Source organism: Ursus arctos, unplaced genomic scaffold (assembly GCF_023065955.2).
Source record: "Ursus arctos isolate Adak ecotype North America unplaced genomic scaffold, UrsArc2.0 scaffold_2, whole genome shotgun sequence".
Lineage (NCBI taxonomy): Eukaryota > Metazoa > Chordata > Mammalia > Carnivora > Ursidae > Ursus > Ursus arctos.
Window position 1 is genome coordinate 23600524 of NW_026622874.1, and position 17747 is coordinate 23618270.

Consider the following 17747-nt stretch of genomic DNA (forward strand, 5'->3'; position numbering starts at 1 on the left):
AGTGACTTAACCAATAAAAATTTATTTCTTGCTTATATGAATTCTAATGTAGTTTCAAAGGGCTTTCCAGAGCAGCTCCCCCATTGTGGTGTGCTTGGGCCATTTCCATCTTGTGGTTCTGCCATCTAGTCAAAATTCCCCTCTACTTTCCCAAAAGAGAAGAGAGTGTTGGAAGGTCATGTCTTGGACCAGAAGTGGCATATCTCACTTAACACTTCTAACTCCTTGACCAGAAGAAATCACATGGCTCTACCTCATTAGAAAGGAGCTGGGAAGTGTGGGGCATCAAAAGATTACTCAGTGAGGAGCAGGTGTTTCTGGCATGGGTCTGAAATAAGAGTGATTAATTAAATGGAAGAGTCAAGACCTTCATAGGGAGGCCACATTTGTACTGGGATTTGAGGGAAGGCTAGGAGGTTGGCCATGTGATGAATACAGGAGAAGAACTCTGCAAACCAAGGGAACATCACTGGCAAGGACACTGAAGCATGAAAGGGCTCAAGATGTTGGAGATGTCTGGGGGATGGCAAGAAGGAACTTGGAGTTAGCATAGAGGGTTTCAAAGAAATACAAAAAAATAAGGTATTATAAAGATTGGGGAGGGCATGAATATCTTACTAAGGAGGTTGTATTCTGATCCATAGGCAACGGTGACCCATTGGTGGTCTCTAGGTTAATAACTTTATCAATTGGGGAGGAAAAATGACTAGAAAGAGGTGAGACAGGAGGCAGGAAAACCACCTAAGGGACTGTCGTATAGTCCACAAGAGCCTCAACCTTTGGAAGAGGCAATAGAGATATACCTACTTAGAAAACTGGGACACCTGGGTGGTGCAATGGGTTGAGTGTCTGACTCCTGGTTTTGGCTCGGGTCATGACTGGCGTTGTGGGATCGAGCCCCACATCAGGTTCACACTCAGCATGGCATCTGCTTGAGATTCACTCTCCCTCTCTTTCTGCTTCTCCCACTCATGCTTTCTCTCTCTCTAAAATAAATAAATAAATCTTTAAAAAGAAAAAAGAAAAGAAATGAGCAGGATGTGGAAAACCATTTACATGTCAGGGTGAGGAAGAAGGTGCTATGGAGAATAAATCTAAAGTTTCTAGCTTGTTTGGTTCAATGGATGGTGAAACCATGGGGCGCCTGGGTAGCTTAGTCGTTAAGTGTCTGCCTTCGGCTCAGGGTGTGATCCCAGCATTCTGGGGTCGAGCCCCACATCAGGCTCCTCCACTATGAGCCTGCTTCTTCCTCTCCCACTCCCCCTGTTTGTGTTCCCTCTCTCGCTAGCTGTCTCTCTGTCAAATAAATAAAAAGAATCTAAAAAAAAAAAAAGATGGTGAAACAGAAGCAGGGAAAGCAGTCACTGAGACAGAGTAAAGAGTAAAAGAGTAAAAATAAATTTTCTATAGTTAAAAAAAAGTTCAAGACTCTAGGATCATCCTTTGTTGAAGTTTGTTTACAAAGAGCTAATCTAGAACTATGTTGTAATAATATTTTTCTTTAAAAAAAGTCTTTGTCTAGGGAAACACTGAAGGAGTAGACTTTGTTATTCACTAAAACCGCCCCCCTCTTTGAGTCTTAGCCCGGTTTCTATTGCCTACTAGATCCGATGTGCTTGGAGCATGGAAGCATCTGGAGCAGCCACGTTTCCTTACTCAAGCCAAAACAAGTTAACTCATCTGTGGCTTATCTCATATCCGCCCTGTAGATCTCATGGGAGGATATAGCCCTTATTGCTAAAATAATGTGTAGAAAACAAAAATAGCAGAGAAAGAAGTTTCTGAACATGATCTTTATAGCTGCTTTTCAAAATAACTTACTCCTAAAGTTAACATAAGTTAATGTTTTCTGCTCAAATATTGCTTGAGTTTTGATAAAGATCTTTGTTATTATTTTTTTGTATTCTTATGTAAAGTCACTTAACTTTGGGAGAATCTTTTTGTAACAAGAAACTGTTAGATTCTATTTTTTTCCTCTACTGATTTTATAACTTGTGAGCCACTTGACCTTTTGACAATTAAGCCTTTGATTGTGAAACAGGATAATAACGTTTAACTCTCTGATGAGAATGTTACTGAGACTTATTCAATCAAAGGCTTTAAAACACTGTTGCACCCTTGGGTGAAATGTATTCATAAATACTGAGTATGAATGATTACTACTATTTATTTTGAATATAAGGATTTATTTGGTCCTTATTTTTAGTGATCCTCTATTATATGTTAGGTGCTGAAGATAGAAGGATAAATCACATATGGTTCCTACTTTCAAGAAATTCTCCATTTTTGTAGGGAAGATAAACAATAAGATCAAAAAGTCAATGTAAAGAAATACAATTTCATGAATGGTCAAGTAAATCACTAGAGGAAAAAAAAAAAGAAAGAAAGAAAAAAGTAGACAGAAAATTTACCTGAGCTAGCTGTTCTAAAAAACATCAAGAATCTTAGTTGACTTTTTTTTTTCAACTAATAATAAGTTATAGTAATTTCCAAAGCTCCCCCTTGGTGGCAAGTTGTTTGAAGCAAGTCATATTTTTCAACATAGTATCTTACTTACCACAAGGATGTAGTTAAGAGATTTGGCCCTGGATGTGGATCACCTGTGTTTAATTTAATTACTGGCATGTGACCTTGAACAAGGTTCTAAGCCACTTCATGCTTCAGTTTCTTCATCTGTAAAATGGGAGTAATAACAGCAATACCTCATAAAGTGGTGAACAACTAAACAAGTTATACATGCAAAGTACTAAAAGCAATTGACACTTATTAAGCATTCAGTACGTGCTAGCTATTACTATCATTTGACATCTCTCCTAGCACAATGTTTTACGTATAGTAGATACATGCTCTTTGAATTGAATTAGCAGATGCTTGGATATAATCCAGAATCAGATAAAAGGATTCATTCAACTGTCATTGTTATTGACAAGGATCCATTCAACTGCCACTGTTATTAACAAAGACAAATATAAAGTCTGGGAAGATCTGACTTCATGAAGAAATGAAGACCATGAAAAAGTTCTACAGAATAAGAGGAAGGGAACAGTACCTTTAGCATGCCATGGGAGTAGGGACAATGCCAGTCCTATAGCCCTGACACCTACCTCATATCTAGCACATAAAAGATTCTCCATAATATTCATTGATTCACAATCCAATGGGGAAAATGGGGCAGAACATAGTTCTGAAAATCATCCTAGCACATTACTCAGAAAGAAATTTCCATTTTTTTGTCTTCTTCCATAAAAAGCAAGAAGACATATCCTCTATGAAACAGTATCAGAAAACCATAGTGAGAAAAGGAAAGGACATTGGTAGTCCAAGGACTAGTGATAAAAAAACATAAATTACCACCTGTGATGACTTTAAAGGAATTGTCTATTAAAGGCAAGGCTTTAGGGGCGCCTGGGTGGCTCAGTCCTTAAGCGTCTGCCTTCGGCTCAGGGCGTGATCCCGGAGTTCTGGGATCGAGCCCCATGTCAGGCTCTTCCGCTGGGAGCCTGCTTCTTCCTCTCTCCTCTCCCACTCCCCCTGCTTGTGTTCCCTCTCCCACTGGCTGTCTCTCTCTGTCAAATAAATAAATAAAATCTTAAAAAAAAAAAAAAAAGGCAAGGCTTTAGCTGATTGTCACATCAGCTGCAATAGATCTTAAGCAAGAAGGTTGGGGGTGGTGCACATGAGGAGTCAAAAACTGCCAGGCAGGCTGGCTGCTCCTAAGTGCTAATTTACATTGTCCAAACACTGAACAGTGAATATGTGCGGTAATATATTCTAAGGATGTTAGATCAGGAGGCAGGAACATAACTAGACTGGGCTGAATTTATCAATTGGCATGTATTCATGAGAGAGTCTGGGTTCAGTGAGCTAACTCAAGCAGCTGAGAATAGTTCTAACTGTTGGCTTTGATTTAACAGTGTTCTATGCTGAGTTAAATTGAGATAACAGAAATTCCTTGGTCTTATATGAAACAGTTATTCTCAACCCTGTTAGACCCAATGTCCCCTTTTTATGATAATTTTATGGTAATATCCCCTTTATTCTTAAATGAAATTTATAGTTAATATAATCTACTTAAACATATTATGTTTTAAACCAACATAATATTCTAACTGTGACATAAGAAGATAAAAGTATCATCATTTCAGTGTATGAATGCTTAGGCACAACTCTACTAGAAGACACAGCAAAGTAGTCCTATGTCTGCATCTATATTCAGAGTTGCCTTGATTACAACAGCTCCAGATGCAGACTGATATAGATGTGTTCTTTTGAAGAGAAAATTTCACAAGCAGTACTGCCATCAGTAATATGACTTTTCCAAAATGATGAAATACGTGTTGGTAAAGTTCTGAGCAAAACAATATAGTTTATTGTTTGTTTATTTATTTATGTGATTCTTGCTTTCCAGAAAATCTAGTGTATATTAAAACCTTGCAAAAGTATATATATTGTGTTTATATATTAGGTGGAGTTAGGTTCTAGGTTCAGATTATTTTTTCACATACAGTAATGTCTGGAGGACCACTGAATGTTATGCAGGGTGCAGTACAGTTCTTTGTTCAGTCAGTCTGTCCCATGAATTGCAGGACATTTACTATTCCTGGCCCCTGCCAACAAATGCTAACAACATCCCTAATCACTGTGATATCCAATGGTTCCACAGATTCCCAAAATTCCCTCAAGAGGTAGCCCCACCCCAGGACTATCACTGATACAGAAGAATAAATCTAAACACTCAGAGATATGGGGATCTTAGAGTGGATTGATCATGTGGGCCAGCTCAACAACCCCCTATATCCTCTTGGGAGGTTCCAAAGGCTATTTCCTTTACTTGGGCATCCAAAGTTTAATGGTCAAGGAAATAAGACTATTCTTGAGAGTTGCTAAGTGCCCGTCCTTGTAGGCTGGGAATTAAAGAAGGTGATGTTGCCATTTAAATGGGCTCTCTAATTTCAACAGGAACGATGGGAAACTATAATGCAAAGGCTAATTGGCAGTACTTAACCACAGAGGCAAATGGGCATGGTTGCTGTAATAGGCATCAGGACAGGAGGGACAGACTAATCTTATTCTCAAGAATCTTCTGCAATCATTAACTGGTCATGTAGTCTTTAGAATTAAATAACTGGACAGCACACGAAGGTTCTACATGACCTATATAACCAAACCAAATCAAATCAAACCAACCAGCCAATCAAACAAACAAATTTTAGGTCTGGTATATACAGCCTCACCATAATATGAATCTGTTTCAAACCCAGAGCTCCTGGCTTTTTCCAAAAGACCTCATGTCATTTACTGAGGTAACTGTACACTGGGGAAAGACGAATACTCTTCAAGGATTATTGAACACCAATGGCTATGAGCTGCCACAAATCCCTGGGAACCCAGAACATTACAATGGTCGCTCAGTTGAGTTTTACTTTCAAGGTAAGGTCATAAATGGAGTTGGGCTCCAGTGCATCTCACAATGTGTCTTGACATTTACAAAACCAATGTATCATTACTTCTATTATTCCAGAGTGTATATTGGAATAGTATACTAGCAACTGGTAGAATCCTAACATTAGCTTCCAATCAAGTAGTAAGTGATACTATGGTAGAAAGGTCAAGTAGACCACCCCTCCCGATTAAAATAGTAAACCCATAGCAATACTGCATTCCCTTCCCAGGAGAATCCTTGAAATTAGTGCTTTAAGAGGTTTAAAAAACTTGAAACAAACAAGATGTAGTAGTCCCCATCTTATCTCCATTGAACTCCATTGAACTATCTGCTGAAGACAGATAGGTCCTGGTATCATAAGCTTAATCAAGAAGAGTAGACAATTGTATCTATGGTCTCTTTACTGGGTCAAATCAACATAATTCTACATCTCGTATGCAGCTACTGATTTATAAATGCATTTTTTCTATCTTAATAAGCGGAGAACACTAAAAGCAGCTTGCTTTCACTAATGTGAACAGTACTACGCCTTCATTATCTTGATAAGCAGATATCATGTGTGCCAAAGAATGGTGAATAAATCCCATAAAAATGAATGGTCCTGCTACCTCAGTAAAGTTTCTAAAATTCCAATTATTTGAGTCACAGCAGGATGTTCTCTCCAAAGGGAAAGATACAGTGATTAAAACTCTACTTTGAAAAAAAGGCACAACGCTTAGTGGGATTGTCTGCATTTTGGAGTTAATATGGGCCATAGTTGGGTGTACAGCTCTGACTTTTTACTGAGTAACCTATAAAGCTATTGCTCCTAAAGCAATACACATTCAGTAGAAATTGTACTTCAGATTTTGAATTTTGATCCTCCCTGGGTTAGCAATACGCAGCAGGCTACTCTCTTGTGAGGCTGGGCAGCAGCAGTGAGCCCAGCTCCCACTCAGCCACACAATCATGAGCCAACCAACACACTTACAATGATTCTGTACCTATTTTCACTTTCAGTACAGTATTCAACAAATTACATGAGATATGCAACCCTAGTTTAAAAAATACGTTTTGCATTAGATGATTTTGCCCAACTCTAGTCTCGTGTAAGTGTTCTGGACACTTTCAAGGTAGACTAGTCTAAACTATGATATTTGGTAGGTTAGGTGTATTAAATGCATTTCTGACAAGATATTTTTAATTTCTGATGGGCTTATCCATACATAATCCCATCGTAAATCACAGAAGATCTGCATAATGACTAATTTTCCTTTTCCCCTTTTTCTTCCCTCTGCTTTTATACAAAGTATATTGGTAGAGGTGAGTTTATTTAGTCCACATGTCATAGGTTATCAAGAGAGGCTTGTGACTGAATTAGAGGAGGAAAGAGCATCTCTCCGAAATGGATACAGTGACTGAGATTTTGGGTCTCTTCTTTTTGAAAGATGGTAAGGATGTTTTCATTTGTACAAAGTATAGTTGCATTGTATTAAGTGGGAATACATTGTTGTTGGGAGTTTAGGTATGAGAAGAATGGTAAGTATAGATATCGGATAACCAAGAGGACTATCGCACATACTGCAGAATGATTTGCACAACACCTATTGTGTTGTTACCCTTGTCCCAGAATGCCTACCTGTAATGAAGAGGTCGGAAAGCAGAAAGCCATTCATCCCAGAATTTAGATTTAAATTGCAGCTAAGGTTCTAGATTCAGATTATGTGTATTGGGCCAAGGATATGCACTCTGAAAGAATTTGACTTGGAACTGAATTATGTGAGAATAGAGACTGATACAGATTGTAAAGAGGAGATAGGGTTCTAGAGCTGGCAGCTATGGCTGTGGCATACTGATTCCCAGGGATCCTCCTGATTTAGCACAGGGCTTTAGATTCAGAAACTTTGATGTAGCAGAGGTGGTCTGGTTCTCGTGCCAGCCATTGTGGAAACAGCTTCCTGATTCAGCAGCTTCCTGATCATGACAGAGTCCGACACTACCTAGTTTTATGGTATGACTTTGGCAGAGGTCCTAAAAGCTTGACCTAGAGATTACTCCTTCAGCTCTTTCAATGATTATACAAATCAAATAATTTTTTTTGGGCTTAAACTAGCTAGAGTATATTCTCTAGACTGTTAAGAATCTATAACAAGAGATGTGGAAGCTAGGAAACAGGAGATCTGCCACTGGAGAATGACAAAGAAATGCCCGTCTTAACAACTACACACCAGGCCTAGGGGCCAATTGGTTCATTTTAGAGTAGGAGGACAGTGGACTTTGGGACAAAGGCATCAAGCAAAATAGATGGAACTTATAGATTATCTGTGATGGAGCATTTAGAAAAATAGCTAGGTGATTTGGAAAAATAAATGGTAGTAGTATTTGGAAAAACACTTAGAGCTACGTACAGAAGAAACTAAAGCAAATTTTAAAAAAGAGGCAATTATTACTTGCAGGAAAACCAGAGAGTTTACAGAGAGGACCTATCATCAAAGTACATTATTTTGCACAATAGTGAACGATATTTACATAACATTGGATACTGCTTTAACAAATTTTTTTGAGAATGGAAAAAGGGAAGTATAGAAGTAAATCCTCAACTACCATAATAGGTAATCTACAGGTTCTGCCTAAAATTGATAAGTCAAGAAATAGCATAAGTATAATTTTAGAAAGATGGAGATGAATAGCAGAAGACACAGCTAAAAAAGGTGAAAATGGCTGGTGTTAGGGGTTATATTTAGTGGTAGAAAGAGAAAAGGTTACTATTTCTTTTTTTCTCTTTCTGTCTCTCTCTCTTTCTTTTTCTTTTTTTCTTTTTTTTGGTCACCAGATGGTTTTATTTGCTTCTATTTTGAATGAGTTGTTACAGGCATTCTCCACTTATTAGATTCAGTGTTTTCCTGTGCATCACCTTTTCAAAATGCTCTTCCTTGTTTTATGAGTGCTTTCTTTGAGCCACAATCTTATGACCAATATTATAAGGTCAAACACATGTCACAGTCCTCCCTTGATGACTTCACTTTTGGCATCTGTTCGAGAGGTGTCTCTGCTGAGTGTGCTCTCTTGCCCTACATTCTTTTTCTAGAAATAAGTCTTATCTTAAGACTCTTGTTTTATGCAAACATTTGCTGTCCAAGTATATCACAAGTGTTTCTGCCAGTTTGCACAGATTCTCAGTCTCTGAGAAACTGGTAGAATATAGTGGGCAGCACAGCAGTTGCTCACGAGTTCCTGATCTCTTGAAGGTACCATTTTACATTTTTCAGTTTAATAGAGTTTACAGTTATATACTAATTAATGTAAAATAGATATGTAATACCAGCTTCCTATTGCAGCCTTTACACTAATGGTTATGGGAATTAATGGTGGTTGTGTCTTTTCAGACATTAATGGACAAAACTTTGGCTGTTTCCACAGCAAGGACTAAGAAGATTTTGCTTTTTCATTTTTCCCACCCCCACCAACTTTAAAAAATTTTAAACTTACAGGAAGTTGCATTGTGGACCCCCTCCCGTACCCCTTGCTTAAATTCACCAGTTGCTAACATTTTGCTACATCTTCTTTATATGTAGTTCAGCAAGTTCTAAGAAAGAAGACCTCCTCTGCTTAACTATACTAGGACCTCGCACTCAGGAAACCTCCCCCAGTGCCACTATCTAGTGTCTGGTCCTTATGCTCCAACCAAGGATTATGTGTCAGGTTGAGTTGCCATGTCTCAGTTCCTGGCTTTCTTTTCTTTCATAACATGGGCATTTTGTTGAAAGTCAAGGCCAATAATTGTTTTGTAGAATGTCCCTCAATTTGGATCTGACTTGTTTCCTTGTGATTAGATTCAGATTGAACGATGTGCTACATTTTAGAGTAGACCCTTTGGGGCGAAATGCCCGCTGTACATGCACTGTACCTGACCTAGATGGTCCTTATTTTGAAGGAATTATTAAATGAAAAGACAAAAAGATGTAGATGTTAGGCCCATTGTAGTCATTCCCGGAGAAGAGACCAGAGGTTTCTGAGCAGGAAAAAGCAAGGGCTGTATCGTAGAAACTTCTATGGTTGTAAACTAACTCAAGCTCACCAGCCTCGCAGGCATTTAGCTCAACTCAACTGTTTCCTGCTGTTGATCCAGCGCCATACGGTGCTCTTATTCCAGAGTCAGATTGTGATTGTCTTTTTTGTGATCCCTCTTATTACCAGCCCTGGCGCCAACTCCTTGCCTCACATCATCCTCAGATGCTATCTGATGGATGGGCCAGTGGCCTTCCTTACCCTCATAAGGGACAAGCACCTGGAGTTCTCTCCACTCCAAAGAGCCCAGTGGTCCACCATGTGCATGCTGGTGGAGCTGCACAGTCAGAGCCAGGACTGCTTTGTTTACACCTGCAAGCACCACGTGGAGACCCGCTGGCACTGCACTATCTTCAAGGTAGGCCCCAGGGGTGGGGAGCAGAGGGCACTGGAGGGTCCCTGCCTCAGGGCAGTGGTCCAGCAGATACACCTGGAACACCTACATTCTGTACCAGGTCAGATCGCACACAAGGACGGAATGCGGCCATTTCTCACGTTTGTTCCAATAATGTGCTAGGAGGTGTGCCCCATCCTCCAGCCTGGGCTTCTCTCTCCAGGCGAGCCCATGCTGTGTGCTCCTTCCCACTCTGGCTGGCCTTGCTCTGGCAAGGGCTGCAGCCTTCCAGCTGGGGGTGTGTGGGTGGGGTGATGGCAGGCTGGCCACCTGACAGGGGTAGACCGTGGGACCAGGTGTGGCAGTTGGCACTTAGAAATAGGGCCAAGGGGCGCCTGGGTGGCTCAGTCGTTAAGCGTCTGCCTTCGGCTCAGGCCGTGATCCCGGAGTTCTGGAATCGAGCCCCACGTCAGGCTCTTCCACTGGGAGCCTGCTTCTTCCTCTCCCACTCCCCCTGCTTGTGTTCCCTCTCTCGCTGGCTGTCTCTCTCTCTGTCAAATAAATAAATAAAATCTTAAAAAAAAAAAAAAAAGAAAAAGAAATAGGGCCAAGCCCCACCCCACCACCAAGGCTACTATTTTTTAATGTAAGCCTCTAATACTACTTGATTATTTATCTATTTGTATATATTGCCTTGATTAAAGTTTTACAGATTAAAACAAAATACAATACAGGTATTAAATATTCCACTCAAGAAGTCAGAGGAAAATATAGCAAAATATAGCCAAATAAGTAAATGTAAATACTTAACAAGAACAAAGAAATGAACTGATGAATAAGAACCAAAACCAAAACCAAAAATGTAATCTTAACTGAGAAAACCAAAAGCTGCTTCATTGAAAATACCAATAAAATAGAAAAACTTTTGGTAAGAACAGTCAAGAAAATAATGAGTACAAATCATTAAGCACCATTAAAAACAAGAAAGAGACACACTGCTTAAAGAAAGATTAGATGCTCTTAGATAATATTGTTAATTATTGTACAAAAGTATCTTGACAAACTATTTGAAATGGATGATTTTCTAGGAAAATATAAATGTTACTTTTGATTCAAGAAGGAGTAGAAACAATAAATACCTTAGAAGAAAGTAGAATCTGTCAAAAAACTACTCTAAAAAATTAATGAATTTTACACAATTTCTTCATAGTTTCAATAATTTTCGTGTTGTACAAACTGTTCAGGACCATGTGCTTAAAAAATGTTTCCATCCCATTCTATGAATCTAACATACCCAAATAAAATTATTTTTGCATCTTTGTTCATTAGATTCTATGGTATATGAAAAGATGAATACTTTTGGCTAATTAGGTTTATCACAGGAATATAAAGATGCATCAGCTTTACAGAATCTAAGAATGAGATTCACCACATTAACAGAGTTACATAAAAGTGATCATCTCAAAAGATGACAAAAGATGAATTCAAAAAAATTCCACATCTATAAAAAACCTTAGTAAGCTAAGAATATATCTGATAAAAGTGATCTACCAGAATCCATGACAAACTTCATATTTAATGGTGAAACATTAAATGCAATCCCATTCAAGTTAGAAAAAAAAAAAACTGATAGTATCAACACTGTACTAGAGGTACTAAGCAATGCAATAAGATAAGAAAAAATGCAGTATAAATTTTGAAATGGGACAAATGGTCATTATTTTTAGCAATATGTACTACTAATATTACTTACAAAATGTAATGAAAAAAATAAACAAGTAATGTCAAAACAAACACACAAAAACCCATATAATGCCAAAGATTAAATCTATTAAGACATGAGGAAGACCCAAATGAAGAAAACTATAAAATTTTACTCAAAGACACAAAAGACAATCTTACACATAGAGAGATAGATCATGTTCCTGGATAGAAAGACTAAATACTTCAGTCCTTTAAAATGTAACCTGTAAATTCTATCAAAGGATATTTAATTTGTTTCCAAAACTTCATACATCTTTATGAACATCCAGACTAATCTACTACCAGTCTGATTATCTTTCCTTTGTGGATAAATATTTTTCTTTCTTGAAGTATGTAAGATTTCTTTACCTTTGAAATCTGTAAACTTTATCAGAATGCACCTAGCTGTACATCTCTTTTTCAGTGATCCTGACTGCATATCTATTTATAAGTTTCTTTTGATTGTTTACTTTGTTTTAACTTCTGGCAACTCATTAAAAACAAAACATTAGATTACTTACCTCTGCATTCCATGTTTTTACCTTTAATGTAATAATTTCCATCAGCCTTTTTGTTCTCCATTATGGAATAATACACACATTTAATTTTCCATAAGTTGGTGCTCATTCAGTTACAATCTATCTTAACTAGGTTTGTTTAAAATATATTTCTCTTTCTTATTCTCAGATTCCTTCCTTTGAGCAGGAGCAGAGCCTGTGGCTACAGAGATTGCAATCTCCCTGGAGCAAGTTTCCAAGCAGGCTTCCTCTTGTTGAGTGGTTTTGAGAACAGGACCAGGCACGTCTTTCCCTGGGGGCAAACCTGTAAAGAGGTTTCCTCCAGAGTGGGAGGCTAATAAATATTTGCGAACCAGCCAGTTCTCCTAGCAAGCAAAAAGGATATGAATCAAAGCCATTCTCTAGTTCTCCCTAGAAAGAATGGTTAAAGGTAACTGCCAACAAGTTGGTGCTCCTTTTTCTTACGTTAGCTCAGTGAAAACTCCTCGAGTCTTGAAATATGTAGGTGGGATAGGTGTTTATTTTCCAGGATTAGGCAAAACATACCCATTTTATATTTGCTAGACTATTTTGGTAGATATTTACAAAGGAAGGTTGTCAAATACACGTGCTTATGTTACTATCTTACCTTCATTCCAGGAAGAATTTACCTATCAGATGTTATTAATTGGAAGGGTAAAAAAGGAGGATGTGCAATTAGAACAGTGCAAACAGTAACTGTAAGTTATTTTTACTTTTTTTGTTGAAGTACATCGAATGTAATATAAGGTAAATAAAAGCTGAAGTATACAGCCTGGTTAAATTTTTACAAAGTGAACACACCTATGCAACCACCAGCCAGGTGGAGAAGACTTTAAGAGGCCTAGCTATATCTTCTGTTGTTCTGTGAATCCAGCTATCAGACTGAAACAAGATTGGGCTAGACTCCTGAGTGATGGGACACTGTGTGTGGAGGGAAGAGGGGGGGGGGAGCATACATGGAGGAGCACACAGGAGACAGACAGTGAGTGAAGCTACCTTGGAACTTCTAGCACAACTTCTCGTTGAATGCAGCTGAGTGAGTGACCCCAGCTTTTGCTACACAGAGTAACCCCAGCTTTTGCTACAAAAACTGCCTGAGTCCTGCCTGAATTCCTGACCCAGAGAATTGTGAAAGAGTTCCATTCTTTTTCTTTGTATGCATCATATTATCTTGATATCATCTCAAACTTGGAAAAAATTGCAAATATACTACAAAGAACTTTTTCCGAAATAATTTGGGAGTTAAATTTCTGACTTGATGTCCTAACAGTAGGAATGCTTTATGAATTCATAACCACAATACAACCATCAAAATCAGGAAATTAACACTTATGATCTCCTTCATAGGAAACGAATTCAATCCAGAATCACCTATTACATTTACTTGTGATGGATCTTTAGACACCTCCGATACCAAACAGTTCCTTAATCTTTCTTTCATTTTCATGACCTTGATATTTTTGAGAATTACTTGCAAGTTATTTTGTAGAATGTCCCTGAATTTGGATTTATGGGAGATTTCCTTATGCTCTCAGGTATTGAACCTTTGTCAGGAACATCACAGGAGTAACGCTCTGTTCTCATTCCATCCAATCCAGGCACACAGAATTTTTATTTGTTCCATTTAACTCTGATCACTTGATTAAAGGGATGTCTGCCAGGCTTCTCCACTTCACAGTAACTCTTTTTCCCTTTATCATTAATAAGCATTTTGTAAAGTGGTACTTTGAGACTATGTAAAGTTTCACCAAACCTTCAATTTTTTCACTTATTAATTTATGTTACAATGGACTCATGAATTCATAACCTGTTACAAGCATCATTCTGTTGTTATATGGTCCCCATTTTGGCCAATGGGAACTCTGTTCAAATGGACTTCTGTGACCTTTTGACATGTCCCCATCATTCTTTGAGTGTTTCTTTTCTTTTCTTTTCTTTTCTTTTCTTTTCTTTTCTTTTCTTTTCTTTTCTTTTTTCTTTTTTTGGTCTGGAATAATAAAATATCCCAGGCTCATCTTTTACTTTCCCTGCACCAACTCGGGAATCAGCCATTTTTATAAGGAGTCCTGATTCCATTTAGTTGAGAATAATAATATTGAGAAGACAATTTCTGGACAGTTGGTATATTCATTGCTATTGTGGGTGAGGCATTGCTGCTCTAGGCCAAAATTAGGGAATGTATATATCTTATATTTATACGTATTTTCATATCTGTCTACAAATACTGAAATCCATGAGTTCATAACAATACTTCTAATTCCAATCCAATCCAAAGTGTTCATTCTAGTTTTGTCCTTTTGCATGTCAGTTTCTCCAAAAAATAAGGAACTTGGCACCCATCATCATTAATATATTTTGTTATTTTTGTATATTATACTTGTATTTTATATATATTATATTTTTATGTATTGTCTCCCATTGTCTCTGCTGCATGCTTTACTTGTTTAAGGAATAGCAATAAGTCTGGTGTAGCAAGAATGCGGGGAGCAAAAGGGAAAGTGGTAAAAAATGAAATCAGCATTATATCACGAGTATCCTAATATTAAATCTTCCTTCTGAGTCCATGAGAAAATAGAATAAGTATTATATAAATGTTAGCTAAATTTAACTTAAGTTGGGGCACCTGGGTGACTCAGTCATTAAGCTTCTGACTCTCCATTTCAGCTCAGGTAATGATCTCATGGATCATGAGATCAAGCCCACTTAGGGCTCGGCACTCAGTGGGGAGTCTGCTTGAAGATTCTCTCCCTCTGCCGCTCTCCCCACACACACGCACTCTCTTTCTCAAATAAATATATCTTAAATAAATGAATAAATTTAACTTAAGTGATACCTAATCTTATACATGGATTTCCAGACATGTACATTTTTTCTTCCTGTGTTTTGTTCTGTCTTTTGAATTAGCATTATTCATCCTGTATGTCTCATAATACTTACCTAGCACATAACAGGTGCCCCATAATTTTTTATTATCTACTTTAAATTAAAATTTTAAAACTTAATAAATTTAAATTTGTTTTTAAAAACACAATTGAATATTTCAATTTTCTAAATAAGTATTGACTGATACTTTTCATAAAGGAAATAATGCAGTGTTTCAGAGGAAATTGGCTTATTTTTATATATTCTTAAGGTTTTCTTTTTTAAGCATTCTATTGTTTTAAATATGTAACTTAGATTCTTAAAAATAACATTTCCTTCCCCTAAATACCAATTATTTATTTTCTCTTATTTGGCAAACATTGATTTGGAGCTTCCAAGGTTTATAATAGAATGAAAATCAACCCACACCATTCTCAAGACTTAAAATCAACACTCACCTTATTGCGTTTCTCTTTTTGGTTCTCTGTTCAGGATAACTATGTAACAGCTTCTTAATGCTATACCTTGGTGAGCAAATGTATTTTGTAGAGTGTAATAATAGGGTCCAGTCAGGAAATGGAAACTACTCTCAGAACTATGAACAAAAGGACCTTAATACATAGAATTGACTATGTAAGTGATGAAGGCCCTGAGAAGCCTCACAGGGACAGGTGGCAGCCCAGGTATTAGCTGGGGCAATGGGATGAGGAGCTCTTATGAGAGCCTAGAGGACAGGCCATGAAGCAGGGGGATAAAGCCACAGTGAGAAGTGCCCAATGGGTGCTAGGATCCCAGAGAGAGGGGCACCCAGTAGGAGCTACAGCCACAGAGAAGGCACAGTGACTGATGGAGATATCACCTGAAGCAAAGTGAGAAACAGGAAAATGGCTTGACTTCTCCCTTTCTGCTACCTTCCAATCTCTTGCCAGTGCCTCCCATTTGTATGAACCTAATGGGATCAGTTAGCAAGGGAGCCTGGGAAATGCAATCCCAATGAAAAGCAGGGGAACAGAGGAAAATGAATATGCAAACAAACAGCAAATGTGACACAGCGCGTGTTTCTTAGCTCTTATTTTCAGGAAAATAAAGCAATAGTGACTTTTTGAAACAATAATAATGCCTCACGGAATTTTAAAATATATGTAGAATTAAACTACATAATGATAGTAGCACAGAGGCAGTAAGAAGAAAATTAAAATCAAGTGTTCTAAGGTCCTTTCATTACCTGGGAAAAAGTAAAAGTTATAAATTGTATTAGAAACTTTAAAAGGTCAACAGTTACTCAACATCACTAATCATTATGGAAATGCAAATCGAAATCACAATTCATGCCCATTAGGATGCTTATTACAAAACAAAAGCCAAACAAAACAAAACCAGAAAATAGTAAGTGTTGGTAAAGATGTGGAGAAGTTGGAACCCTGTGCATTGATCGTAGGAATATAAAATGGTGCAGCTGTTTTTGGAAACAGTATGGAGTTTCTTTAAAAAGCTAAAAATAGAATTACCATATGATCCAGCAATTTTACTTCTGGGAATATACCTAGCATAATTGAAAGCAGACTCAAAAATATATTTTTATGCCCATAGTCACAGCAGCATTATTCACAATGGCCACAGAAGAAGATAGGTGACAGAAGAAAGAAGAAACAGGTAGAAGAAAAGATTGAAGAAACCAAGTGTTCATCAAAGTTGAATGAATAAATAAAATATAAAAGAAAAAACCCAAGCGTCCATCAGCAGATGAACGAATAAACAAAATGTGACATATGCATAATGAAATTATTCAGCCTGGGAAAGGAAGGACGTTCCGACACATGCCACAACATGGATGAACTCTGGTTATATTAAGTGAAGTAACTCAGACACAAAAGGACACATTACTGTATGCTTCCACTTATACGAGCTACCTAGAGTAGTCATATTCATCGATAAGAAAGTGGAATGGTGGTTTCTAGAGTCTGAGAGGAGGGAGGAATGGAAAGTTTTTGTTTAATGGGTACAGAGTTTCAGTTTGGGAAGATGAAAAAAGTTCTAGATGGTGCTGATGATTGCACAACAGTGTGGATGTACTTAATGCCAGTGAGCTGTACTCTTAAAAATGGTCCAAATGGTAAATTTTATGTTATGTATATTGTACTACAATTTAAAAAATGAAATAAAAAGTTAAAAATGCATGTTGTAAAAATGCATGAGAGAATATTAAGAACAATTTTATGACAATAAAATTTTAAATGTAGATGAACAAATTCCTAGAAAAAACACCATTTAACCAAATGGATAGTCTTACATCTAATAAAAAAGTTAAACTCTTAATTTTAAGCTCTTACACAAAGAAAAGTCTAGGCCCCTTGGGCTTCAGCAATAAATTTTAGGAAACAGTTAAAGAAGAAAAAACACACCTTACACTTTCAGACAATGAAAAAAGCATATACATTTCCCAACTTGTTTTATGAGGCCAGCAAACTTTGATATCTAAACCAAGGACATATAAAGAAAGAAAGAAAAAAATCACAGATGTCTCTGATAAATTATATACAAAATCCTAAACAAAATATTAGCAAATAAATCCAGTGATATATAAAAAAGGTAATACATTATAACCAAGTTGGAGTTATTCCAAGAAAGCAAGAATGGTTTAACATTTGAAAATTAACAAAATATGAGAGAAAACCAAATATTCATCACAACAGATGTAAAACAAAAACATTTGGTAAAATTTGATACCTACTCATGGTTTTAAAAAGGGAAAAACTTCTACCAACTAGACTAGAAGAGA